Raw genomic sequence first — 26,322 nt, forward strand, 5'->3', positions numbered from 1 at the left:
CTCCCCCGACTGTTTCGCCCCCACTCCCCTAACCGCCGACTTAGTCACACCCCCTCCCCAACCCCCAACTGCGTCACCTCCCCCATCCCCCTCCCCCTGACTGTGTCGCCCCCCCTCCCCTAACCCCCAAATATTTCGCCCCCCCTCCCTCAACCCCAGACTGAGTCGACACCCGCCCCCTCCCCCGACTGAGTAGCCCCTCCACCCTTCGCCCCGACTGAGTCACCCCTGCTCCCCTTCCCCTCAACAGAGTCACCCCCACCTCCCCCTCGCCCCAACTGAGCCGCCCCCCCTCCCACCGACTTAGTCACCCCCCTTCCCACTCCCCCGACTGAGTAGCCCCCTTGTCACCCTTCCCCCGAATGAGTGGCCCCCCACTCCTACCCCCCGATTGAGTCAGCTCTCCCCCAGACTGAGTTGCCACCCCCTCCTATTCCCCCTGATTGAGACGCCCCCCTCCACCTCCCCCCGACTGAGTCGCAACCCCTCCCCCACCAACTGAGTTGGCCCCCCTTCTACACCCCCCGCGATTGAGTCAGACTCCCTCTCCCACCCCCCAACTGTGTCGGCGGCCCCTCCTACTCCCCCCGATTGAGATGCCCCTCCATCCCCCCGACTGAGTCACCCCCCTCCTCCCCCCAACAGAGTCGCCCTCCTCACCCTCCACCCAACTGATTCGTCCCCCTCCACTTCCCCCCAACTGAGTCTCGCCCCCCCGTCCCCCTCCCCCTGACTGAGTAGCCCCCCGCCCCCCGTCTGAGTTGCCCCTCCTCCCCTCCCCCCGACTGAGTCGCCCCTCCTCCCCCGACTGAGTTGCACCCTCCCCCTCCCCCGACTGAGTCGCCCAACCCTCCCCCTCCCCATGACTGATTCGCCCCCCGCCCCTCCCCATGACTGAGTCGCACCCCCCTCCCCCACCCCCCCAACTTAGCCGCCCCCTTCCCCCTCCCTCCGACTGAGTCGCCACCCCCCTCCCCCTCCCTCCGACTGAGTCACCCCCCACTCCCACCCCACCCGATTGAGTAAGCCCTCCCTCCACCTCCCCCCGACTGAGTCGCCCACACTCCTGATTGAGACGACCACCCTTCCCCCCGACTGAGTTGCACCCACTCCTCCTCCCCCCAACTGAGTCACGCCACCCCTCCCACTCCCACCGACTGAGTCGCCCCCTCTCCCTCCCCCCAACTGAGTCATGCCACCCCTCCCCCTCCCCCAGACTGAGTCACCCCCCCGCCCCCTCCCCCCGTCTGATTCGCCCCGCCCCTCCCCCCTACTGAGTAGCCCCCCGTTTCCCTGCCCCGACTGACTCGTCCCCCCCTACACCCCCGATTGAGTTAGCCCCCCCCACCCTCCCCCCGACTGAGCTTCCCCCCCCACGCACTCCCCCTGACTGAGTAGCCACCCCCAACCCGATTGAGTCGCCCCCCCCACTCCCCCAATTGAGACGACCCCCTCCTCCTCCACCCGACTGAGTCGCCCCCCTTCCCCCTCCCCCTGACTGAGTTGCCCCCCCACTCCCCCTACTCCCGACTGTGTCGCCCAACCCTCCCCCACCGACTGAGTCGGCCCCCCTCCAACCCCCCGATAGAGTCAGCCCCCCTCCCCCCGACTGATTCGCTGCACCCTCCTACTCCCCCCGATTGAGATGCCCCCCTATCCCCCGACTGAGTAGCCCCTCCCATCCTCCTCCCCCCAACTGAGTTGCACCACTCCCCCTCCCCCGACTGAGTCGCCACACCATCCCCCTCCCCACGACTGAGCCGCACCCCCAAACCCTCCCCCCGACTGAGTTGCCCCCACTCCCCGTCCACCCGACTGATTCGGCCCCCCTCCCCCTACCCCCTACTGAGTCGCCCCCTACTTCTAACCCCCCCAATTGAGTCAGCCCCCCCCTCCCCGACTGAGTCGCCCCCCCATCCCCCTCCCCACGACTGAGTCAGCCCCCCCTCGCCCTAGCCCCAACTGTGTCGCCCCCCCATCCCCGACTTAGTCGCCCCCCTCCCCGTCTCCCATATTGAGTCACCTTCCCGTCCCCCTCTCCCCGACTGAGTCGCACAACCATTCCCCTCACCCCGATTGAGCCGCCCACACTGCCCCTCCCCCCGATTGAGTCACGCCCCTCTCCCCTCCCCCTGACTAAGTCAACCCCCTCCCCCTACCCCCGACTGAGTCGCCCCCCAACTCCATCCTCCCCCAATTGAGTCAGCCGCCCCTCGCCTCCCACAGAATGAGTCGCCCCCCCATCTTACTCCCCTATATTGAGACGCCCCCCTCCCCCCGACTGATTTGCCCCCCACTCCTCCTCCCCCCGACTGAGTCGCACACCCTCCCTCACCCACCGACTGAGTCGCCACCCCCCTCCCACTACCCCTGACTGAGACACCACCCCCTCTCACTCCCCACGACTGAGTCGACCCCCTTTCACTCACCCCTGCTGAGTTGTCACCCCCCTCCCCCTTGCCCTGACTGAGTCGCAGCCCCTCCCATTGACTGAGTCGCCCCCCCTTCCCACTCCCCCGATTGAGACGCCCGCCCTCCCCCCGACTGAGTCGCACACGTGCCCCCAACCCCCTACTTAGTCGCACCCCCTCCCCAACCCCCAACTGAGTCGCCTCCACCCTCCCCTTGCCCCTGACTGAGTCGCCCCCTCCCTTAACCCCCGACTGAGTCGCCCGCCCGCCCCCTCCCCCTGACTGAGTAGCCCACCCCACCCTTCGCCCCGACTGAGTCACCCCCCCGCTCCCCTTCCCCTCAACTGTGTCACCCCCCCTCCCCCTTCCCCGACTGAGTCGCCCCCCCTTCCCACTCCCCCCGACTGAGTAGCCCCCTCGTCACCCTCCCCCCGAATGAGTCGCCCCCCACTCCTACCCCCCCGATTGAGTCAGCCCTCCCCCAGACTGAGTCGCCACCCCCTCCTACTCCCCCCGACTGAGTCGCCCCCCTCCCCCTCCTCCCGACTGAGTTGCCCCGCCTCCACCTCCCCCCTACTGAGTCGCAACCCCCTCCCCCTGACTGAGTCACGCCCCCTCCCCCCGACTGTGTCAACCCCCCTCCCCCTCCCCCCGTCTGTGTCGACCCCCCTCCCCGCCCCCCGACTGAGTCAACCCCCGACTGAGTCGCCCCCTCCCCCCGACTGAGTCGCGCCCCCTCCCCCGACTGAGTTAACACCCCTCCCCACCCCCCGTCTGAGTCGACCCCCCCTCCCCTCCCCACGACTGAGTCGCCCCCCATCCCCCGACTGAGTCGCCTCCCATCCCTCGACTGAGTCTCCCTCCTCCCCCAACCCCGACTGATTCGCCCCACCCTCCGCCCGACTGATTTGTCCACCCTCTGCCCCCAACTGAGTCGCCACCCCTCCCCCTCCCCCGAATGAGTCACCACCCCCAACACCCTGAATGAGTCGCCCCCCCCTCCCCCTCCCTCCGTCGGGGTCGCCCCCTTTCACCCTCGGCCCGACTGTGTCGCATCCAATCTCCCCCACCCCGACAGAGTAACCTCCCCCTCCCCCTCCTCCCGGCTGAGTCACCTCCCCATCGCCCGATTTAGTCGCCCCCCCAACCCCTCCCCCTGACTGAGTCGCCCCCCACTCCCCCTCTCCCCGACTGAGTCGCCCCCCAATCCCCAAACCCCTGACTTAGTCGCACACCCTCCCCAACCGCCAACTGAGTCGCCTCACCCCTCCCCCTCCCCCTGACTGAGTCGCCCCCTCCCCTACTCCCCGACTAAGTCGCCCCCCCTCCCCCAACCCCTGACTGAGTCGACCCCACTCCCCCTCCCCCTGACTAAGTAGACGCCCCAACCTTCGCCCCGACTGAGTCACCACCCTCGCTCCCACTCCCCCCAACTGCGTCGCAACCCCCCTCCCCTAACCCCCCGACTGAGTCGGTCCCACTCCCCCTACCCCCGACTGATTGCCACCTCTCCACCCGACTGAGACGCCCGCCCCTCCTACACCCCCCAATTGAGTCGCCCCACCTCCCCCTCCCGCAGTCCGAGTCGACCCCCTCCCCCAACTGAGTCGCCCCCTCCCCCCGACTGAGTCGCCCCCTCACCCCAAATGAGTTGCCCCCCTCCCCCCCCGACTGAATCACCCCCCTCCCCCCGACTGTGTCGACACCGACTGAATCGCCCCCTCCCCCGAATGAGTCGACCCCCTCCCCCTGACTGACACGGCCCCCACCCCCAGACTGACTCGCCCCCACTCCCCGCGACTGAGTTGCTCCCGGACTGAGTCCCCCCCCTCCCTCCGATTGAGTCGCCCCCCCCCACCACCCGATTGCGTCGCCCCCCGACTGAATCGCCCCCAACAGAGTCGCCAACCTCCCCCAACCTCCGACTGAGTCGCCCCCCCCTCTTCCCACTCCCCCCAATTGAGACGCCCGCCCTCCCCCAACTGAGTTGCACGCACTCCCCCAACCCCCGACTTAGTCGCACCACCTCCCCAACCCCCAAATGAGTCACCTCCGCCCTCCCCTCCACCTGACTGATTCGCCCCCCTCCCCTTACCCCCGACTAAGTTGCCCACCCTCCCTCAACCCCCGAATGAGTTGCCACCCCCTCCCCCTGACTGCGTAGCGCCCCCTCCCACCGACTGAGTCACCCCCCTTCCCACTCCCCCGACTGTTTAGCCCCCTTGTCACCCTTCCCCCGAATGAGTGGCACCCCACTCCTACACCCCGATTGAGTCAGCCCTCCCCCAGACTGAGTTGCCACCCCCTCCTATTCCCCCTGATTGAGACGCCCCCCTCCACCTCCCCGACTGTGTTGCCCCCTTCCCCCGACTGAGTCGCCCCCCTCCCCCTCCTCCCGAAAGAGTCACCCCGCCTCCCCCTCCCCCCAACTGAGTTGCGCCCCCTCCCCCCGACTGAGTCAACCCCCCTCCCCCTCCCTCCGTTTGAGTCGACACCCCTCCCCTCCCCACGACTGAGTCACCACCCCTCCCCCAACTGAGTCAGCCCCCTCCCCCTACCCCCGAATGAGTCGCCCCTCCTCCCCCACCCCCCGACTGATTCGCCCCGCCCTCCCCCCAACTGATTTGTCCACCCACTGCCCCTGACTAAGTCGCCACCCCTCCCCCTCCCCCTGACTGTGTCGCCACACCCAACACCCTGAATGAGTCGCCCTCTTCCCCCACCCTCCGATGGGGTCGCACCCTCTCACCCTCGCCCCGACTGAGTCGCCCCCCCAATCCCCCAACCCCCGAATTAGTCGCACCCCCTCCCCAACCGCAAACTGAGTCGCCTCCCCCTGAGTCGCCCCCCTCCCCTAAACCCCAATTAAGTTGCCACCCCTCCCCAAACCCCTGACTGAGTCGACCCCACTCCCCCTCCCCCTGACTGAGTAGCCCCCCCACCCTTCGCCCCGACTGAGTCACCACCCTCGCTCCCACTCCCCCCAACTGCGTCGCCCCCCCCCTCCCCCTACCCCCCGACTGAGTCGGCCCCACTCCCCCTACCCCCGACTGATTGCCACCTCTCCACCCGACTGAGTCGCCCGGCCCTTCTACACCCCCCAATTGAGTTGCCCCACCTCCCCCTCCTGCAGTCCGAGTTGCCCCCACCCCCGACTGAGTCGCCCCCTCCCCCCGACTGAGTCACCCCCTCCCCCTGACTGAGTTGCCCCCCTCCCCCCCGACTGAATCACCCCCCTCCCCCCGACTTTGTCGAGACCGACTGAATCGCCCCTCCCCCCGACTGAGTCGCCCCCTCTCCCCCCGACTGACTCGGCCCCCTCCCCCGGACTGACTCGCTCCCACTCCCCACGACTGAGTTGCTCCCGGACTGAGTCCCCCCACTCCCCCCGACTGAGTCGCCCCCCACCACCCGACTGAGTCGCCTCCCTCCCTCTGATTGAGTCGCCCCCCCCACCACCCGACTGCATCGCCACCCCGACTGAATCGCCCCCAACAGAGTCGCCAACCTCCCCCACCCTCCGACTGAGTTGCCCCCCCTTCCCACTCCCCCCAATTGAGACGCCCGCCCTCCCCCCGACTGAGTCGCACCCTCTCCCCCAACCCCCAACATAGTTGCACAACCTCCCCCAACCTCCAACTGAGTCACCTCACCCCTCCCCTCCACCTGACTGATTCGCCCCCTCCCCTTACCCCCGACTAAGTCGCCCACCCTCCCTCAACCCCCGAATGAGTTGCCACCCCCTCCCCCTGACTGAGTAGCCCCCCCCAACTTTCGCCCCGACAGTCACCCCCCTGCTCCCCTTCCCCTCAACTGTGTTGCACCCCTCCCCCTCCCCCCGACTGATTCGCCCCCACCTCCCCCTCGCCCCAACTGAGTTGCCCCCACCCACCGACTGTGTCAACCCCCCTCACCCACCCCCGTCAGAGTCGAACCACTGCCCTCCCCCTGACTGAGTCGCCCCCCTCCCCCCGACTGTGTCGCCCCCTCCCGCCGACTAAGGCGCCCCCACCACCCTGACTGAGTCACCCCCCCTCCACTCCCCCCGAATTAGTTGTCCCTCCTTCCCCACCCCCCGACTGATTCGCACCACGCTCCCCCCGAATGATTCGTCCCTCCACTCCCCCCGACTGAGTCGCCAACCCTCCCGCTCCCCCTGACTGAGTCGCCGCCCCCAACACCCTGAATGAGTCGCCCCCCCTCCCCCTCCCTCCGATGGGGTCGCCCCCTCTCACCCTCACCCCGACTGAGTCGCAGCCCCTCCCCGTCCCCCCGGCTGTGTATCCCCCCATCGCCCGACTAAGTCACCCCCACTCAACCCCTCCCCCCCAACTGAGTCACCCCCCACTCCCCCTCCCCCCGACTGAGTTGCCCCCACTCCACCAACCACCGACTGGGTTGCCAGCCCTCCACCCCCTCCTACACCACCCAATTGAGTTGCCCCACCTCCCCCTCCCGCAGACCGAGTCGCCCCCCCCGACTGAATCTCCCCCCTCCCCCGACTGAGTCCCCCCTCCCCCCGAATGAGTTGACCCCTCCCTTCTGACTGAGTCACCCTCCTCCCCCCGACTGCGTCGACACTGACTGAATCGCCCCCTCCCCCCGACTGACTCGCCACCCCCCCAGCGACTGAGTTGCTCCCAAACTGAGTCCCCCAACTCCCCCCGATTGAGTCGCCCCCCAGCACCCGACTTAGTCGCCCCCCTCCCCCGATTGAGTCGCCCCCACCACCCGAATGCGTCAACCCCCGACTTAATCTCCCCCGACAAAGTCGCCACCCTCCCCCTGACTGATTTGCCACCCTTACCTTTCCCGCCGACTGAGTAGCCCCCTCGTCCCCCTACCCCCGATTGAGTTGCCCCCCCTCACCCTCCCCCAGACTGTGTTTCCCCCCTCCTACTCCCCCTGATTGAGACACCCCCTTTCACCTCCCCGAGATGAGTCGCCCCCCTCCCCCCAACTGAGTCATCCCCCACCCCCTCCTCCCAACTGAGTCACCCTGCCTCCACCTCTCCCCTTCTGAGTTGCCCCATCCTCCTGCCCCAGACTGAGTCGCACACCCTCCCCATCCCCCTGACTGAGTCGCCCCCCTCCCCCTCCCCTGTCTGAGTCGCCCCCCTCCCCCACCCCCCGACTGTTTAGCACCACCCTCCCCCTGACTGATTCGCCCACCCCCACTCCCCCCGACTGAGTTGCCCCCCCTATCCCCCTCCCCCAGACTGAGTAGCGCTCCCCACCATTCGCCCTGACTGAGTCACCCCCCCCCGCTCCCTCTTCCCCCAACTGCATCAAACCCCTCCCCTACCCCCCGACTGAGTCGGCCCCCGTCCCCCTACCCCCGACTCAGTCGCCACCCCTCCACCCGACTGAGTCGCCCCCCCTACACCCCCCGATTGAGTCGCCCCACTCCCCCTCCTCCCGACTGTGTCGTCCCACCTCCCCCACCCACAGACTGAGTCGCCCCCCTCACCCCGAATGAGTCGACTCCCTCCCCCCAACTGAGTCACCCCCCTTCCCCCCAAGTGACTCGACCCCTCCCCCCGAATGACTCGCAACCCCTCCCCATGACTGAGTCACTCCCGGACTGAGTCGCCCCCTCGCCCCGATTGAGTCGCCCCCCCACCACCCGACTGATTCGCCCCCTTACCTTTCCCCCCGAGTGAGCAGCCCCCTCGTCCCCCTACCCCCGATTGAGTCTCCCCCCACTCCTATCCCCCTGATTGAGTCAGCCCCCCCTCACACTCCCCCAGACTGAGTCACCCCCCCTCCTACTCCCCCCGATTGAGACGCCCCCCCTCCCCCAGACAGAGTCGCCACCCCTCTGCCCGAATGTGTCGTCCCCCCTCCCCCTCCTCCCGACTGATTCGCTCCACCTCCAACTCCCCCCGACTGAGTCGCCCCCCCTCCCCCTCCCCCCGGCTGAGTCGCCATCCCTCCCCCTCCTCCCGTCTGAGTTGCCCCCCCACCCCACCCTCCGACTGATTCGCACACCCACCGACTGATTCATCCCTCCCCACTCCCCCTAATGAGGCACCCCCCACCCCCGCCCCCCAACTGAGTCGCCCCCCGTCCCCAACACCCGACTGAGTCGCCCCCTCCCCCTGACTGAGTAGCCCCCCCGACCCTTCGCCCTGACTGAGTCAACCCCCGCTCCCCCTCCCCCCTACTGAGTCGTCCCACCCTCACCCTCTCCCCGACTGAGTCGACCCCCACTCCTCCTACCCCCGACTGAGTCACCCCCCCTACACCCCCAGATGGAGTTGCCCCCCACCCCATTCCGCTGACTGAGTCGCCCCACCCTCCTACACCCCCAATTGAGTCACGACCCTCCCCCTCCCCCCAACTGAGTCGCCCCACCTCCCACTCCCGCAGACGGAGTCGCCCCCCTCCCCCCGACTGAGTCGCCACCCTCCCCCCGACTGAGTCGCCCCCCCTCCCCCCGACTGAGTTGCCCCCTCCCCCCCAACTGAGTCGCCCCCTCCCCCCAACTGTGTCAACCCCGACTGAATCGTCCCCTCCCCCCGACTGAGTCACCCCCTCCCCCCGACTGACTCGTTCCCCTCGCCCTGACTGACTCGCCCCCCATCCCCGCGACTGAGTCGCTCCCGGACTGAGACCCCTCCCTCCCTCCGATTGAATCGCCCCCCCACCACCCGACTGAGTTGCCCCCCTCCCCCCGACTGTGTCACCCTCCTGACTGAATCGCCCCAGACAGAGTCGCCCCCCCCCGACTTAGTCACCCCACTTACCTTTCCCCCCGACTGAGTAGCCCCTTGTCCCCTACCCCTGACTGAGTATCCTCCCACTCATACTCCCCCGATTGAGTCGCCCCCCTCCCCCTCCCCCTGACTGAGTCGCCCCCCCTCCCCCACCCCCCGACTGAGTCGCCCCTCCTTCCCCGACTCTGTCAACCCCCAATCTGAATCGCCCCCGACAGAGTCACCCTCCTCCCGCCGACTTAATCGCCCTCACTCCTACCCCCTGATTGAGTCAGCTCCCCCTCACCCTCCCCCAGACAGAGTTGCCCCCCTCCTACTCCCCCCGATTGAGACGCCCATCCTCACCCTCCCCCAGACTGTCACCGCCCCTCCTCCCGTCTGAGTCGACCCCCCTCCCCCACCCCCCAAATGACTCGCACCCCCCCACCCCCGACTGATTCGCCCCCCCCACACCCCCCGACAGAGTCGCCCCCTCCCCCTCCCCCTGACTGAGTCGACCCCCCTCCCCAACCCCTGACTGCTTCTCACCCCCCTCCCCCTGACTGAGTAGCCGCCCCACCCTTCACCCCGACTGAGTCACGCCCCCGCTCCCCCTCCCCCTACTGTGTTGCCCCACCCTCCCCCTCACCACAACTGAGTTCCCCCCTCCACTACCCCTGACTGAGTCGCCCCACCCTCCTACACGCTCCAACTGAGTCGCCACCCACCCCCTCCACCCGACTGAGTCGCCCCACCTCCCCCTCCCGCAGACGGAGTCGCCCCCCTCCCCTCGACTGAGTTGCCATGCTCACCCCGACTGAGTCACCCCCCTTCCCCCCGACTGAGTCACCCCCCCTCCCCCCCCGACTGAGTTGCCCTCCTCCCCCCAACTGTGTCGACCCCGACTGAATCGCCCCCTCCCCCCGATGAGTCGCCCCCCGACTGACTCGTCCCCCTCCACCCGACTGACTCGCCCCCCCACCCTGTGACTGAGTCGCTCCCGGACTGATTACCCCCCCTCCCCCCGATTAAGTCGTCCTGCCACCACCCGACTGAGTCGCCCCCTACCCCCGACTGTGTCACACCCCCGAATGAATTTCCCCCGACAGAGTCGCCCCCCCTCCCCCCGACTTAGTCGCCCCCTTACCTTTCATCCCGACTGTTTAGCCCCCTCGTCCCCTACCCCCGACTGAGTATCCCCCCACTCCTACACCCCTGATTGAGTCGCCCCCTCCCCCTCCCCCGACTGAGTCGCCCCCCCTTCCCCGACTCTGTCACCCCCCCAGACTGAATCGCCCCCGACAGAGTCACCCTCCTCCCGCCGACTGAATCGCCCCCACTCCTACCCCCTGATTGAGTCAGCTCCCCCTCACCCTCCCCCAGACAGAATCGCCCCCCTCCTACTCCCCCCGATTGAGACACCCATCCTCACCCTCCCCCAGACTGTCACCGCCCCTCCTCCCGTCTGAGCCGACACCCCTCCCCCACCCCCCGACTGACCCGCACCCCCCCCACCGCCGACTGATTCGCCCCCCCCACACCCCCCGACAGAGTCGCCCCCTCCCCCTCCCCTTGACTGAGTCGACCCCCCTCCCCCAACCCCTGACTGTTTCTCACCCCCCTCCCCCTGACTGAGTAGCCGCCCCACCCTTCACCCCGACTGAGTCACGCCCCCGCTCCCCCCACTCTGTCGCCCTACAATCCCCCTCACCACAACTGAGTTCCCCCCTCCACTACACCTGACTGAGTCGCCCCACCCTCCTACACGCTCCAACTGAGTCGCCACCCACCCCCTCCACCCGATTGAGTCGCCCCACCTCCCCCTCCCGCAGACGGAGTTGCCCCCCTCCCCTCGACTGAGTTGCCATGCTCACCCCGACTGAGTCACCCCCCCTTCCCCCCGACTGAGTGGCCCCCCTCCCCCCCGACTGAGTTGCCCTCCTCCCCCCGACTGTGTCGACCCCGACTGAATCGCCCCCTCCCCCCGATGAGTCACCCCCCCGACTGACTCGTCCCCCTCCACCCGACTGACTCGCCCCCCCTCCCTGCGACTGAGTCGCTCCCGGACTGAGTCCCCCCCTCCCCCCGATTGAGTCGCCCACCCACCACCCGACTGAGTCGCCCCCCTTACCTTTCCCCCCGACTAAGTAGCCCCCTCGTCCCCCTACCCCCGACTGAGTCTCCCCACACTCCTATCCCCCCGATTGAGTCAGCTCCCCCTCAACCTCCCCCAGACTGATTCGCCCCCCCACTCCCCCCGATTGAGACGACCCCTCCCCCTCCCCCAGACAGAGTCGCCATCACTCCGCCCGAATGTGTCGTCTCCCCTCCCCCTCCTCCCGACTGAGTCGCCTTGCCTCCAACTCCCCCCGACTGAGTCGCCCCCCCTCCTCCTGCCCCCGACTGAGTCGCACCCCCTCCCCCACCCTCCGACTGATTTGCACACCCCCCAACTGATTCATCCCCCCCACTCCCCCCCGAATGAGTCGCCCCCCTCCCCCTCCCCTGACCGAGTCGCCCCCCCTCCCCCAAACCCAGACTGAGTTACCCCCCTCCCCCTGACTGAGTAGCCCCCGCCACCCTTCGCCCCGACTGAGTCTCCCCCCCGCTCCGCCACCCCCTACTGTGTCGCCCCACCCTCCCCCTACCCCCAACTGAGTCTACCCCACTCCAACGCCCCCGATTGAGTCGCCCCCTCCCCCTCCCCCCGACTGAGTCGCCCCACCTCCCCCTCCCGCAGACCGAGTCACACCATCCCCCCGACTGGTCGCCTCCCCTCCCCCCGACTGAGTTGCCCCCCTCGCCCCCGACTGAGTCGCCCCCTCCCACCGACTGTGTCGACCCCGAATGAATCGCCCTTCCCCCGACTTAGTCGCCCCCCCTCCCCCCGACTGACTCGTCCCCCTCCCCCCGACTGACTCGCCCCCCTCCCCGCGACAGAGTCGCTCCCAGACTGAGTCCCCCCCTCCCCCGATTGAGTCACCCCCCAACCACCCGACTGTGTCGCCCCCCCTCCCCCCGACTGTGTCACCCCCCCGACTGAATCGCCCCCGACAGTGTCGCCCCCCCTCCCCGACTTAGTCGCCCCCCTTACCTTTCCCCCCGACTGAGTAGCCCCCTCGTCCCCTACCCCCGACTGAGTATCCCCCCACTCCTACCCCCGATTAAGTCGCCCCCCTCCCCTTCCTCCCAACTGAGTCGCCCCACCTTCCCCTACCGCAGACCGAGTCGCCCTCTCACCCCGACTGAGTCGCCCCCCGTACCCACGACTGAGTCGTCTCCCCTCCACCCGACTGAGTCGCCCCCTCCCCCCTCGACTGAGTTGCCCCCCTCCCCCCTCGACTGAGTCGCCCCCCTCCCCCTGACTGTGTCGACACCGACTGAATCGCCCCCTCCCCCGACTCAGTCGACCCCCTCCCCCCAACTGACTAGCCACCCCACCCTTTGCCCCGATTTAGTCACGCCCCCCTCCCCCTACCCCCGACTGAGTCACCCCTCCCTCCTACACCGCCGGATGGAGTTGCCCCCTCCCCCTCCACCCGACTGAGTCGCCCCCTCCCCCCCGACTGAATCGCCCCCTCCCCCCGATGAGTTGCCCCCCCGACTGACTCGTCCCCCTCCCCCCGACTGACTCGCCCCCCCTCCCTGCGACTGAGTCACTCCCGGACTGAGTCGCCCCCCTCCCCCCAATTGAGTCACCCCCCCACCAGCCGACTGAGTCACCCCCCCTACCCCCGACTGAGTCACCCCTCTCCCCCTAACTGTGTCGCCCGCCCGACTGAATTGCCCCCGACAGAGTCGACCCCCTCCCCCCGACTTAGTCGCCCCCCTTACCTTTCCCCCCGACTGAGTAGCCCCCTCGTCCCCTACCCCCGACTGAGTCTCCCCCCGCTCCTACCCCCCCGATTGAGTCAGCCCCACCACACCCTCCCCCCGACTGAGTCACCCCTCCCTCCTACACCGCCGGATGGAGTTGCCCCCTCCCCCTCCACCCGACTGAGTCGCCCCCTCCCCCCCGACTGAATCGCCCCCTCCCCCCGATGAGTTGCCCCCCCGACTGACTCGTCCCCCTCCCCCCGACTGACTCGCCCCCCCTCCCTGCGACTGAGTCACTCCCGGACTGAGTCGCCCCCCTCCCCCCAATTGAGTCGCCCCCCCACCAGCCGACTGAGTCACCCCCCCTACCCCCGACTGAGTCACCCCTCTCCCCCTAACTGTGTCGCCCGCCCGACTGAATTGCCCCCGACAGAGTCGACCCCCTCCCCCCGACTTAGTCGCCCCCCTTACCTTTCCCCCCGACTGAGTAGCCCCCTCGTCCCCTACCCCCGACTGAGTCTCCCCCCGCTCCTACCCCCCCCGATTGAGTCAGCCCCACCACACCCTCCCCCAGACTGAGTCGCCCCCCCTCCACCCGACTGAGTCGCCCCCCCCACTCCCCCCGATTGAGACGCCCACTCTCCACCCACCTGAGTCACCCCCCTCCCCCTCGCCCTGACTGAGTCGCACCCCCTGCCATTGACTGAGTCGCCCACACTTCCCACTCCCCGCGATTGAGACGCCAACCCTCCCCCCGACTGAGTCGCACCCTCTCCCCCAACCCCCAACTGAGTCACCTCCACCCTCCCCTCCCCCTGACTGAGTCGCCCCCTCCCCTAACCCCCGACTAAGTCGCCCACCCTCCCTCAACCCCCGACTGTGTCGCCCCCCCTCCCCTCCCCCTGACTGAGTAGCCACCCCAACCCTTCGCCCCGACTGAGTCACCCCCCGCTCCCCCTCCCCCCAACTGTGTCGCCCCCTCCCCCTCCCCCCCACAGAGTCGCCCCAACCACCCCCTCGCCCCGACTGTATCGACCCCCTCCCACCGACTGAGTCACCCCCCCTTCCCACTCCTCCCGACTGAGTAGCCCCCTCGACACCCTCCACCGGACTGAGTGGCCCCACCCACTCCTACCCCCCCGATTGAGTCAGCCCCCTTTCACCCTCCCCCAGACTGAGTCGCAGCCCCCTCCTACTCCCCCCCGGTTGAGATGCCCCCCCTCCACCTCCCCCGAATGAGTCGCCCCCCCTTCCCCGACTGAGTCGCCCCCTTGCCCCGACTAAGTCGCCCCCCCCTCCCCCTCCCACCGAATGAGTCGCCCCTCCTCCCCCACCCCCGACTGATTCGTCCGCCCACTCCCACCGACTGAGTCGCCGCCCCCAACACCCTGAATGAGTCGCCTGCCTCCCACTCCCTCCGATGGTGTCGCCCCCCCTCAGCCTTCCCCTGACTGAGTCCCACCCCCTCCCCCTCCCCCCGACAGAGTCGCCTCCCCCTCCCCCTCTGCCCAACTGAGTCACCCCGCCCTCCCCCCGACTGAGTCGCACCCCCCTCCCTCCCCCCGACTGACTTGCCACCCCCACCCCCTCCCCCCGGCTGTGTCACCTCCCCAACGCCCGAATTAGGCGCCCCCCCTCAACTTCACCCCCCGACTGAGTCGCCCCGCACTCCCCCAACCCCCGAATTAGTTGCATCCCCTCCCCCAACACCCAACTGAGTCGCCTCCCCCCTCCCCCTCCCCCTGACTGAGTCGCCCCCCACCTCCCCAACCCCCGACTAAGTCGCCACCCCTCCCCCAACCCCCGACTGAGTTGCCCCACCCTCACCCTCCCCCTGACTGAGTAGCCCACTCCACCCTTCGCCCCGACTGAGTCACCCCCCTCGCTCCCCCTGCCCCCAATTGCATCACCCCCCTCCCCCTACCCCCCAACTGAGTCAGCCCCCCTCCCCTACCCCCGACTGAATCGCCACCCCTTCACCCAACTGAGTCGCCCCCCCTACACACCCCGATTGAGTCACCCCCTCCCTCTCCTCCCAAATGAGTCGCCCCAGCTCCCCCCGACTGAGTCGCCCACCTCCCCCTGACCGAGTCGCCCACCCTCCCCCCGACTGAGTCGCCCCCCTCCCCCCGACTGTGTCACCCCCCTCCCTCCGACTGTGTCGAACCCAACTGAATCGCCCCCTCCCCCTGACTGAGTCACCCCCCACCCGACTGAGTCCTCCCCCTCCCCCAGAATGTGTCGACCCCCTCCCCCTCCCGCCGACTGCGTCGCACCCCCTCCCCCTCGACCTGACTGTGTCGCCCCCCTCCCCCTCCCCCTCCCTCCGATGGATTCGCCCCCCCGGCCCCTCCCCCTCCCCCTGACAGAGTCGCTGCTCCCTCCCCCTCCCCCTGGCTGAGTCACCCCCCCACTTCCCCCGATTGAGTCAACCCTCGTCCACCTCCCCCTGACTGAGTCACCCCCCCACTCCCCCCGATTGAGTCGCCCCCGTCACCCTCGCCCCGAATGAGTCATGCCCCCTCGCACCGACTGAGTCGCCCCCACTTCCCACTCCCCCGACTGAGTAGCCCCCTTGTCACCTATCTCCGACTGAGCCTCCCCCCTCCTACTCCCCCTGATTGAGACGCCCCCCTCCCCCTCCCTCCGACTGAGTCGCCCCTCCCCCCGATTGAGTTGCACCCCTCCCGCGACTGAGTCGTCCCCCTCCCCCGACTGTGTCACCCCCCCTCCCTCCGACTATGTCGAACCCAACTGAATCGCCCCCTCCCCCCGACTGAGTCACCCCCCACCCGACTGAGTCCTCCCCCTCCCCACGAATGTGTCGACCCCCTCCCCCTCCCGCCGACTGAGTCGCCCCCCTCCCCCGACTGAGTGGACCCCTCCCACTGCCCTCGACTGAGTCGCACACCCTCCCCCTCCCCCAGACTGAGTTGCCCCCCTCCCCCTCCCCCCATCTGAGTCGCCCCGCATCCCCTCCCCCCGACTGAGTCGCCCCCTTCCCCTCTCCCTCCATCCCACTGAGTCGCCTCCCCATCCCCCCAACTGAGTCACCCACGCCCCTCCCCACGACTGAGTTGCCCCCCCTTTCCCCCTCCCCCCGACTGAGTCGCCCCCTCTCCCACTCCCCCCGATTGAGTCACCCCCGTCCACCACCCGTCGACTGAGTCGCCCCCCCAACACCCAACTGAGTTGCCCCCTCCCACAACCCCTGACTGACTCTCCCCCGCCCCCAAAACCCGACTGATCCCCCTTCCCCCTAACCCCGACTGAGTCGCCACCCCTCCCCCCGACTGAGTCGCCCCCTCCCACCGATTGAGTCAGCCTCCATCCCCCTCCCCCCGACTGAGTCGCCACCCCCATCTCCCCGACCGATTGGCCCCCCTCCCACAGCCCCTGACTGAGTCGCCCCCCCTCCCCCTCCCCCAGACAGAGTCACCCCCCCTCCCTCAGACAGAGTCGCCCCCCCACCCCTTCCCCCCGGACTGAGTCGCTCCCCCCCCTCCTCCCGACTGAGTTGCCCCCCCACCCCTCCCCCGACTGAGTCACCACTGAGTCGCCCCGCCACCCCTCCCCCCGACTGAGTCGCCCACCCTCCCCCTCCCCACAACTGAGTCACCCCCCCAACCCCCTGAATGAGTCGGCCCCCAATGCCCGACTGAGTTGCACCCCCTCACCCTCCCCCTCCCCCCGAATGATTCGCCCCCCTTCCCCCCGACTGAGTGGCCGCCCCCTCCTCCTCCCCCTGGTGGAGTCACCCCCCATCGCCCCCTTAGTCGCACCCACATCAACCCCTCCTCCCGACTGAGTCGCCCCCCCTTGCCCCGACTGAGTCGCCGACCCCTCCCCCTCCCCTGAATGAGTCGCACACCCTCTCCCACCCCCGAATGAGTCACCTCCCCCTCCCCACGACGGAGTCGCCCCCCACCCCTCCGCACGACTGAGTCGCCCCCCACCCCCCGACTGAGTCGCTGCACCCTCCCCCTCCACCTGGTTGAGTCGCCACCCCCTCAACCCCTCCCCCAGACTGAGTCACCCCCCCTCCACCAACCTCCGACTGAGTCACCCCCCTTCCCCCAAACCTGAACTGAGTCACCCCCCCCTCCCCCTCCACCTGACTGGGTTGCCCCACACTCCCCTTCGCCCCGACTGAGTCGCCCCCCCTCCTCCTCCTCGCCCCGACTGAGTCACCCCCCCGCTCCCCCTCCCCCCGACTGTGTCGCCACCCCTCCCCCTCCCCCAACTGAGTTGCCCCCTTCCCCCTCCCCCTGACTGACTCACCCACCCTCCCTGAAAGAGTGGCCCCCCTCCCACTGCCCCCGACTGAGTTGCCCACCCTCCCCCACCACACGACTGAGTCGCCCACCCCGTCCCCCCATCTGAGTCGACCCCCTCCCCCTCCCCCGGACTGAGACCCCCCCTCCCCTTCCCCCCGACTGAGTCGTCCCTCCAATTCCCCTCCCCCCGACTGAGTCACCCCCCCTCCACCAACCTCCGACTGAGTCACCCCTCTTCCCCCAAACCTGAACTGAGTCACCCCCCCTCCCCCTCCACCTGACTGGGTTGCCCCACACTCCCCTTCGCCCCGACTGAGTCGCCCCCCCCTCCTCCTCCTCGCCCCGACTGAGTCACCCCCCGCTCCCCCTCCCCCCGACTGTGTCGCCACCCCTCCCCCTCCCCCCGACTGAGTTGCCCCCCTCCCCCTCCCCCTGACTGACACACCCACCCTCCCCGAAAGAGTGGCCCCCCCTCCCACTGCCCCCAACTGAGTCGCCCACCCTCCCCCACCACATGACTGAGTCGCCCACCCCGTCCCCCATCTGAGTCGACACCCTCCCCCTCCCCCGGACTGAGTCGCCCCCCTACCCCTCCCCCCGACTGATTCGCCCCCCACCCCCTCCCTCCGACTGAGTCGCCCACCCACCCCCACCCCCATATGAGTCACCCCCCCTTCCATCTCCCCTGACTGAGTCGCCCACCCTCCCCCCACCCCAACACACGCGGGCATGAGTGTGTTGAAATGGCAAACGACAGGAAGGTCTGGGTCATGCTTGCAGACAGACCGAAAATGTGCTTTAAGCATTACAGATAAAAAGAAAATTCAAAGGTGAAGCAATTAAACTAGGACAGAGAAATAAGAAATATGAATAAAACATTACAGCAGAAGGACAAGTTAGGGTGTGTGGTCTAGATAAGCTTCTTTATACAAAAACACAGAGTAGAAGGAACAAATCGAATGAATTACAGGCATAAGTTCAACTTGGAGGGTATGACATGGTAGTCACTATTGAGTCGTGGCTGCAAGATAGTCAGAGAACTAAATATATCAGGTAATAAAGTCCATATGAAAGATGGAGATATTTGTGGAGGGGGTGGAGTCACCATAGTGATTAAGGAGGAAACTATTTCAATGATGAGAGAGAATATAACGAGAGATAAGCAGGCAGTGAGACAAGCAGGTAGCATTCAAAGGATCATGCTCCTCCATTTCCGCCAACTCTATGATGCCATCACCAAACACATCTTCTCCTGCCCCACCCCGTCAGCATTCTGTAGGGACCATTCCCTTTGGGACACCCTGATCCACTCCTCCGTCACCCCCAACACCTCATCCCCTTCCCATGGCACCTTCCCATGCACCTGCAGAAGGTGCAACCTGCCCCTTTACCTCCTTCCTCGCCATCCACGGGTCCAAATACCACTTTCAGGTGAAGCAGCACTTCACTTGCACCTCCTTCAATTTGGTCTGCTGCATTCGCTGTTCCCAATGCAGTCTCCTCTACATTGGAGAGACTAAACGCAGACTGGATGTCCACTTTGCAGAACATCTTCGGTCTGTCTGCAAGCATGACCCAGACCTCCCTGTCACTTGCCATTTCAACACACTCTTGCCCGCGTGTCCATCCTTGGCTTGCTGCAATGTTCCAGCGAAGCTCAACGCAAACTGGAGGAACAGCACCTCATCTTCCAACTAGGCACTTTACAGCCTTCTGGACTTAATATTGAGTTCAACAACTTCATACCATGAACTCTCTCCTCCATCTTCATCCCCTTTTTAATCCCTTTTTAAATTTATTTTTATTTTTGATCTACTTATTTTTATTTTCATTTTTTAAATTTTTATTCATTTATTCATTGTTTTATGCCCCCCACCTTTTTAACCCTTTTTGTATCCTTTTACCCCCACCATCCCTTCCTCCCACCCCACCCCCAATAGGACCATCTGTTACTTGTTCCATGTTGTTCTTTCACAGAGTGCTGACTCTTGTTCTGCTATTAACACATTCTGCTTTCTTATCTTTATGCCACTATCAGCACCTTCTTCAGCCCTTACCACTACCAATATCACTCCCTTTGTCTTTATGTTCATGACATCTTTGCCAATCTCTCCTTAGCCCCCACCAATTGCTGGCCTTCTATCCAGCTTCACCTGCTGCACCCACCTTTAAACAGTATAAATTTCATCACATTTCCACTTCTCTTTAGCTCTGAAGAAAGGTCATACAGACTCAAATCGTTAACTCTGTTTCTCTCTCCAGAGATGCTGCTAGACCTGCTGAGGCTTTCCAGCATTTTCTGTTTCTATTTTAGATTAAGGTAAGAATGACTTTAATGTGATAAGATAAAAACTGTGAACAGTAAAGTGAACAAGTGTGTCAATGGGGTAAAATGACAGTGGGGGTGTTCAAGAAAGAATTTAATATGATATAGAACCAGTTTATACCTAAGGAACAAGGGATCCAATTACCAAAAAGAGAGCCATGGACAAATACAGAACTAAGAATCAACATAAAAATAAAAGAACACCTTACAAAACTACAAAAAAACACATCCTGGCAAATGAAAAAGATACAAAGAATAGCAAATGGTGATTAAACAGTAAGAGCTGCAAAAAGGGAGTATGAAATACTAATGGAATTATGGGATAATTGAACAGGAGTGGGTAAATGCAGCTAGGTTGTACATGAACCAGGATTTCATTGAATGGTCACTCAGTCTTGAGGGATGAAATGGCCTCCTATGTTCTGAGATTTTTGGACAGCAGTTGTGGGCTTTCTTCTTCTCTAGGTACATCTTTTGTTTCTTTACTTATCCCATTATCACCCCCTTTTGCCTTGCACTTTCATCATTTTAATTTAATCTTTCCTGCCTATCACAGGCCTTCCCTTTTGTTCTATATCTTCTCTCCCTTCCCTTGCCATCCCCCTATACTGTATAGTTTTGTAACAGAATGATGTTCAATGTTCGGCTCAAATTATTCATTAATCCTTAATCTAGTGAACACCCTAATATAATGAAAGCTAAATACAGCAGATGCTGGAGATCTGAATGGAGAGTTCCAAAGAAGCATCATATTGGACTCGAAACGTTAACACTGTTTTGCTCTCCACAGATGCTGCCAGACCTGGTGATTTTTTTTCAGCTTTTTCTGTTTTTACCTTTATATAATGATCTTCAGTCTAGAGGGGGATTGTTATACTAAGCTTGCCTTTATTAATGAACTGAAAAACCATAATTATGAGACCTACACCATACAGTCATTCAACAAGATTTCCACTTTCAATATACAATTACACAGAGAATAATGAATAACTGAAATAATGACACTTCAGTAAATGTGGGGGTGGAAAGAGTGGGTTTAAGATGATGTCAAACTACAAAATTAAAACTGGAGCATTTAAAAATGCCAGAGTTCATATCATTAAATTCTTAGAGATTAGGTCTAATCATGTGCAAAAAAAAGTGCTCCATTTACTTTATCCCATTAGTCCCAACCTCAGGAAATCACCACCTACTGCAGCAGTGTTATTCCTCCTACAGTAAATATCCTTAACTGGCTTTGCCAATTTAACTGCAGTTTGCATAAAGTTGGGGAAGTCTGCCAAAACAGAGTTGCGCCTAAATTAACTTCAGACACGATTTCATCAGCGAGTGGGGACAGGGAGACTTTTAGAAGTTATAGAAGTTTTGGAAAATCAAAAATGTCGACTGCATGTGAAACGTGTCCTGTTTCTATGTAGAACTCACTTAATAACGTTCAAATGTGTCCTGTTTCTACCTAGAACTCATTTAATAACGTTCAAACTTGTCCTGTTTCTATGTAGAACTCACTTAATAATGTTCAAATTTGTCTTGTTCAATGTTTCACTTCACCTATAAGTCTGAAACATAAAAGGATTCTTGTTAAACACATTTCACTGGGCATATTTCATTTCATTTATTAACAATTTTACATTATTGTGAGTGGGTCTAATTCTTACTCTAACAAAAAGCGGGGAACCCAATAGTCAAATCTGCTTACTATAAATTCATGTCAGGATTAATATATTTACTTTCTTAAGAGGAGTTCATACTCATCATGATTTGGGCTTCTCCAATGACTAGAAAAAAAAATGAGGTGTCAACCTGGTGAAACCACAATGCAGGACTACTTGTGTGCCAAACAGTGGAAAAAGCAAGTGATAAACAGGACTAAGTGAACCCATAACCAATCTAAGCTCTGCAGTCCTGCCACATCCAGTCATGAATCATGGTGGGCAATTAAACAACTAACAGGAGGAGAATTCTCCACAAATATCCCCATCCAGCTCTGAAGAAGAGTCATACAGACTCGAAATGTTAACTCTGTTTTTCTCTCCACAGATACTGTTAGACCTGCTGAGTTTTTCCAGCAGTTTTAGTTTTTGTCCCCATCCTCAATGATGGGGGAGCCCAACACATCAGTGCAAAAGACAAGGCTGAAGCATTTGCAACCACCTTCAGCCAGAAGTGCCAAGTGGATGATCCATCTTGGCCTCCTCCTTGGATCCCTACCAGCACAGATGCCAGTTTTCAGCCAATTTGATTTGCTGGTCGTGTCCTAGAGCCAAACATCTTCAGCTGCTTCATCAATGACCATTCCTCCATCAAAAGGTCAGAAGTAGGGATGTTTGCTGATGACCGCACATTGTTTGGTCACATTCACAACTCCTCAGATATTGAAGCAGTCCTTGTCCATTTGCAGCAATACCTGATCTCCAGCACAGTCTCAGACAGTGCATTCCTGATTCTAACCACACGCAGTGTGAAAAATAGTTTTCTTTAAATCAGTGTCCTCTGGTTCTCCACCCTTCCACCAATGGGAACAGTTTCTCTTGATATTTAGATTAACTATTTGCATCAGAGTTAATAATAATCCAGATTCCTGACTGAACAAGCATTCCTGAAGCCTTTAAAATATCAATTCAGTCAACTTTATCTCTTGGCAACATATTTTGTGATAAAATGTTAATTTGCTGCCAGTTGGTGCTTTTCGAGCAGGTGCCCAGCAGGATATTTGCAGTTAAATGTGTGACTCCCTGACACCTGGAGCTTATTCACATTGCTGGGTTTAAATTAAAGCTTCTCATTGCAGAGAACAATTAGGCAACGATGGAGCTGAAAGCAGCTTCTTCCCAGTTAATCAGGCATTCTGACAGACCTGGACTGCTGAACCTTCCCCTCGGATCATCACAGTTGGCTGCATGGAGCCTTTCAGTGAAGGAACATGGCAATGCTGTCTCTCCCCTCAGGTGTTTTAGGCTCTCCACCCAACATCACTCCCCCCACCGCACCCCCACTGAAGACTGCCTCCTGGCCCTGGTGTTACCCTCAGCCCAGTCTCTCCTTTGAATGTAGATAAAAGCAAAATACTGCGGATGCTGGAAATCTGAAACAAAAACAAAAATACCTGGAAAAACTGTCAGACCTGCTGAGTTTTTCCAGGTATTTTTGTTTATTTTTTTCTCTCCTTTCTCCTCTTCTTGCATGCTGGCTGCCATCTCTCCCATGTGGCAGAACCTCAGGTAGAAAACGGCAGCGACAGTCACTGTCTGACACTGCACAGACATTACCATGGAGTGGGGAAGGATGAGGCAAAGATGTCAGTGACAAGCACTTAAGAGGCCAAGGCCACGATGCCAACAGCTGTGTCCTGGTTGATTTAAACTCCTGGGTGGTCTGTGGGCCCCTCAATTGCCACATGTGTATGTAATTTATGGATCTCTGGATCTGCAGGAATCCTGTCCAGAACAGCAAATCTGATCTCCCTCTCATTCTGAGTGACCTCATCAGCAGCAAAGTTCTTATAAATGCCAGTCCTGACAAATATGGCATGCTTCACCAGTGAGATACTCTTGTGGGCAGTAGATTGTGAGATTTGACAAGTATCTTCAGCCTATCCCTGAAAAGAACTGGAGGTGAAAAAGAAATGAAGGACTGTGTGGCCTTGACCATGACCACCACTGGTAAGGTCTGCCTGCCTGGTCCACTCGGAAGGCGGTCTCCATCCAGGAAGCTGCAAATGTCAACAACCAGCAGATGGGAAAGTCAGAGCCTCCTGAGGCTCCTGGTGCTCAGTCACATACAGGAAGCTAACCCTCTGCCGGACTATCCTGTATTGGGGGCTATTGCATCCTGTCAGCTGGAGCTCTGTGCTCATCCCCTTTGTCCTGTGGAGTAGCAGGGTGGTTGAATATAAGGCTGCTGCTACCCCTGCTGGTGCTGTTCCTGCTGGTACTGCTCCTGCTGGTGCTGCACCTGCTGGTGCTGTTCCTGCTGGTGAGGCCCCTGCTGGTGCTGCCCCTGCTGGTGCTGTTGCTGCTGCTGCCCCTGCTGCTGCTGCCCCTGCTGGTGCTGCTCCTGCTGCTGCTGTTCCTGCTGGTGAGGCCCCTGCTAGTGCTGCCCCTGCTGGTGCTGTTGCTGCTGCTGTTCCTGCTGCTGCTGCCCCTGCTGGTGCTGCTCCTGCTGCTGCTGTTCCTGCTGGTGCTGCCCCTGCCGGTGATCCCCCTACTGGTGCTGTTCCTGCTGCTGCCCCTGCTGGTGCTGCTCCTGCTGCTGCTGTTCCTGCTGGTGAGGCCCCTGCTGGTGCTCCCACAGCTGATGCTGCTCCTGCTGCTGCTGCCCCTGCTGGTGCTGTTCCTGCTGGTGCTGTTCCTGCTGGTGCTGCCCCTGCTGGTGATCCCCCTGCTGGTGCTTTTCCTGCTGCTGCTGCACCTGCTGGTGATGACCCTGCTGGTGATGTTCCTGCTGGTGCTGCCCCTGCTGGTGATGTTCCTGCTGGTGCTGCCCCTGTGGGTGCTCCCCCTGCTGGTGCTGTTCCTGCTGCTGCTGCCCCTGCTGGTGCTGCCCCTGCTGGTGATGTTCCTGCTGGTGCTGTTCCTGCTAGGGCTGTTCCTGCTGCTGCTGCCGCGGTTGGTGCAGTTCATGCTGGTGCTGTTCCTGCTCATGCTGAAGCTGTTCCTGATGCTACTGCCCCTGCTGCTGCTGCCACTGCTGCTGCTGACCCTGCTGGTGATGTTCCTACTGCTGCTGCCCCTATTGGTGCAGTTCATGCTGGTGCTGTTCCTGCTGCTGCTGCCCATGCTGAAACTGTTCCTGATGCTACTGCCCCTGCTGCTGCTGCCCCTGCTGCTGCAGCCACTGCGGGTGCTGTTCCTGCTGGTGCTGCTCCTGCTGCTGCTGTTCCTGCTGCTACTGCTCCTGCTGCTACTGCGCCTGCTGCTAATGCGCCTGCTGCTACTGCGCCTGCTGCTACTGCGCCTGCTGCTGCCCCTGCTGCTTCTGTTCCTGCTGCTAACGCGACTGCTGCTGCCCCTGATGGTGCTGTTCCTGCTGCTGCTGCACCTGCTGCTGCTGCCCATGCTGAAACTGTTCCTGATGCTACTGCCCCTGCTGCTGCTGCCCCTGCTGCTGCAGCCACTGCGGGTGCTGTTCCTGCTGGTGCTGCTCCTGCTGCTGCTGTTCCTGCTGCTACTGCTCCTGCTGCTACTGCGCCTGCTGCTAATGCGCCTGCTGCTACTGCGCCTGCTGCTACTGCGCCTGCTGCTGCCCCTGCTGCTTCTGTTCCTGCTGCTAACGCGACTGCTGCTGCCCCTGATGGTGCTGTTCCTGCTGCTGCTGCACCTGCTGCTGCTGCCCGTGCTGGTGCTGTTCCTGCTGCTGCTGCCCCCTGCTGTTGCTGTGCCTGCTGCTGCTGTTCCTGCTGCTGCTGCCACTGCTGGTGCTGTTCCTGCTGGTGCTGTTCCTGCTGCTGCTGCCACTGCTGGTGCTGTTCCTGCTGTTGCTGCTCCTGCTGGTGCTGTTCCTGCAACTGCCCCTGGCAGTGCTGTTCCTGCTGGTGCTGCCCCTGCTGTTGCTGTTCCTGCTGCTGCTGCCCCTGCTGGTGCTGCAGCTGCTGCTGCCCTGCTACTGCTGCCCCTGCTGGTGCTGTTCCTGCTGCTGGCCCTGCTGCTGCTGCCCCTGATGGTGCTGTTCCTGCTGCTGCCGTCCCTGCAGGTGCTGCCCCTGCTGCTGCTGTTCCTGGTGCTGCCCCTGCTGGTGCTGTTCATGCTTCTGCCCCTGATGATGCTGCCCCTGCTGTTGTTGTTCATGCTGCGTCTGCCCCTGCTGCTACTGTCCCTGCTGGGACTGTTCCTGCTGATGCTGCCCCTGCAGGGTGCTGTTCCTGCTGGTGCTGTTCCTGCAGCTGCTGCCACTGCTGGTGCTGTTCCTGCTGGTGCTGTTCCTGCTGCTACTGCCACTGCTGGTGCTGTTCCTGCTGGTGCTGTTCCTGCTTGTACTGCTCCTGCTGTTGCTGTTCCTGATGCTGACCCTGCTGGTGCTGTTCCTGCTGGTGCTGTTCCTGCTGTTCCTGCTGCTGCTGCACGTGCTTGTGCTGTTGCTGATGGTGCTGCCCCTGCTGGTGCAGCCCCTGCTGGTGCTGCACCTGCTGGTGCTGTTCCTGCTGCTGCTGCCCCTGCTGGTGTTGTTACTGCTGCTGGCCCTGCTGCTGCTGCTGCTGCTGGTGCTGTGCCTGCAGCTGCTGCCCCTGCAGGTGCTGCCCCTGCTGCTGCTTTTCTGCTGCTGCCCCTGCTGGTGCTGTTCATGCTTCTGCCTCTGCTGCTGCTGCCCTGCTGGTGTTGTTCATGCTGCTGTTGCCCCTGCTGCTACAGTCCCTGCTGGTGCAGTTCCTGCTGATGCTGCCCCTGCTAGTGATGTTCCTGCAGTTGCTGCTCCTGCTGGTGCTGTTCCTGCTGGTGCTGCCCCTGCTGGTGCTGCTGCCCCTGCTGGTGCAGTTCTTGCTGGTGCCCCTGCTGATGCTCTTCCTGCTGGTGCTGTTCCTGCTGGTGCTGCTGCCCCTGTTGCTGCTGTTCCTGCAGCTGCAGTTCCTGCTGCTGCTGCCCCTGCTGCTGCAGCACCTGCTGGTGCTGTTCCTGCTGGTGCTGTTCCAGCTGGTGCTGCCAATGCTGGTGCTGTTCCTGCTGGTGCCCCTGCTGATGCTGATCCTGCTGGTGCTGTTTCTGCTGGTGCTGCTGCCCCTGATGGTGCTGTTCCTGCAGCTGCTGCCCCTGCTGCTGCTGCCCCTGCTGCTGCTGGACCTGCTGGTTCTGTTCCTGCTG

The sequence above is a fragment of the Carcharodon carcharias genome, chromosome 8 (genome assembly GCF_017639515.1).
Source record: "Carcharodon carcharias isolate sCarCar2 chromosome 8, sCarCar2.pri, whole genome shotgun sequence".
In the NCBI taxonomy this organism is placed as follows: domain Eukaryota; kingdom Metazoa; phylum Chordata; class Chondrichthyes; order Lamniformes; family Lamnidae; genus Carcharodon; species Carcharodon carcharias.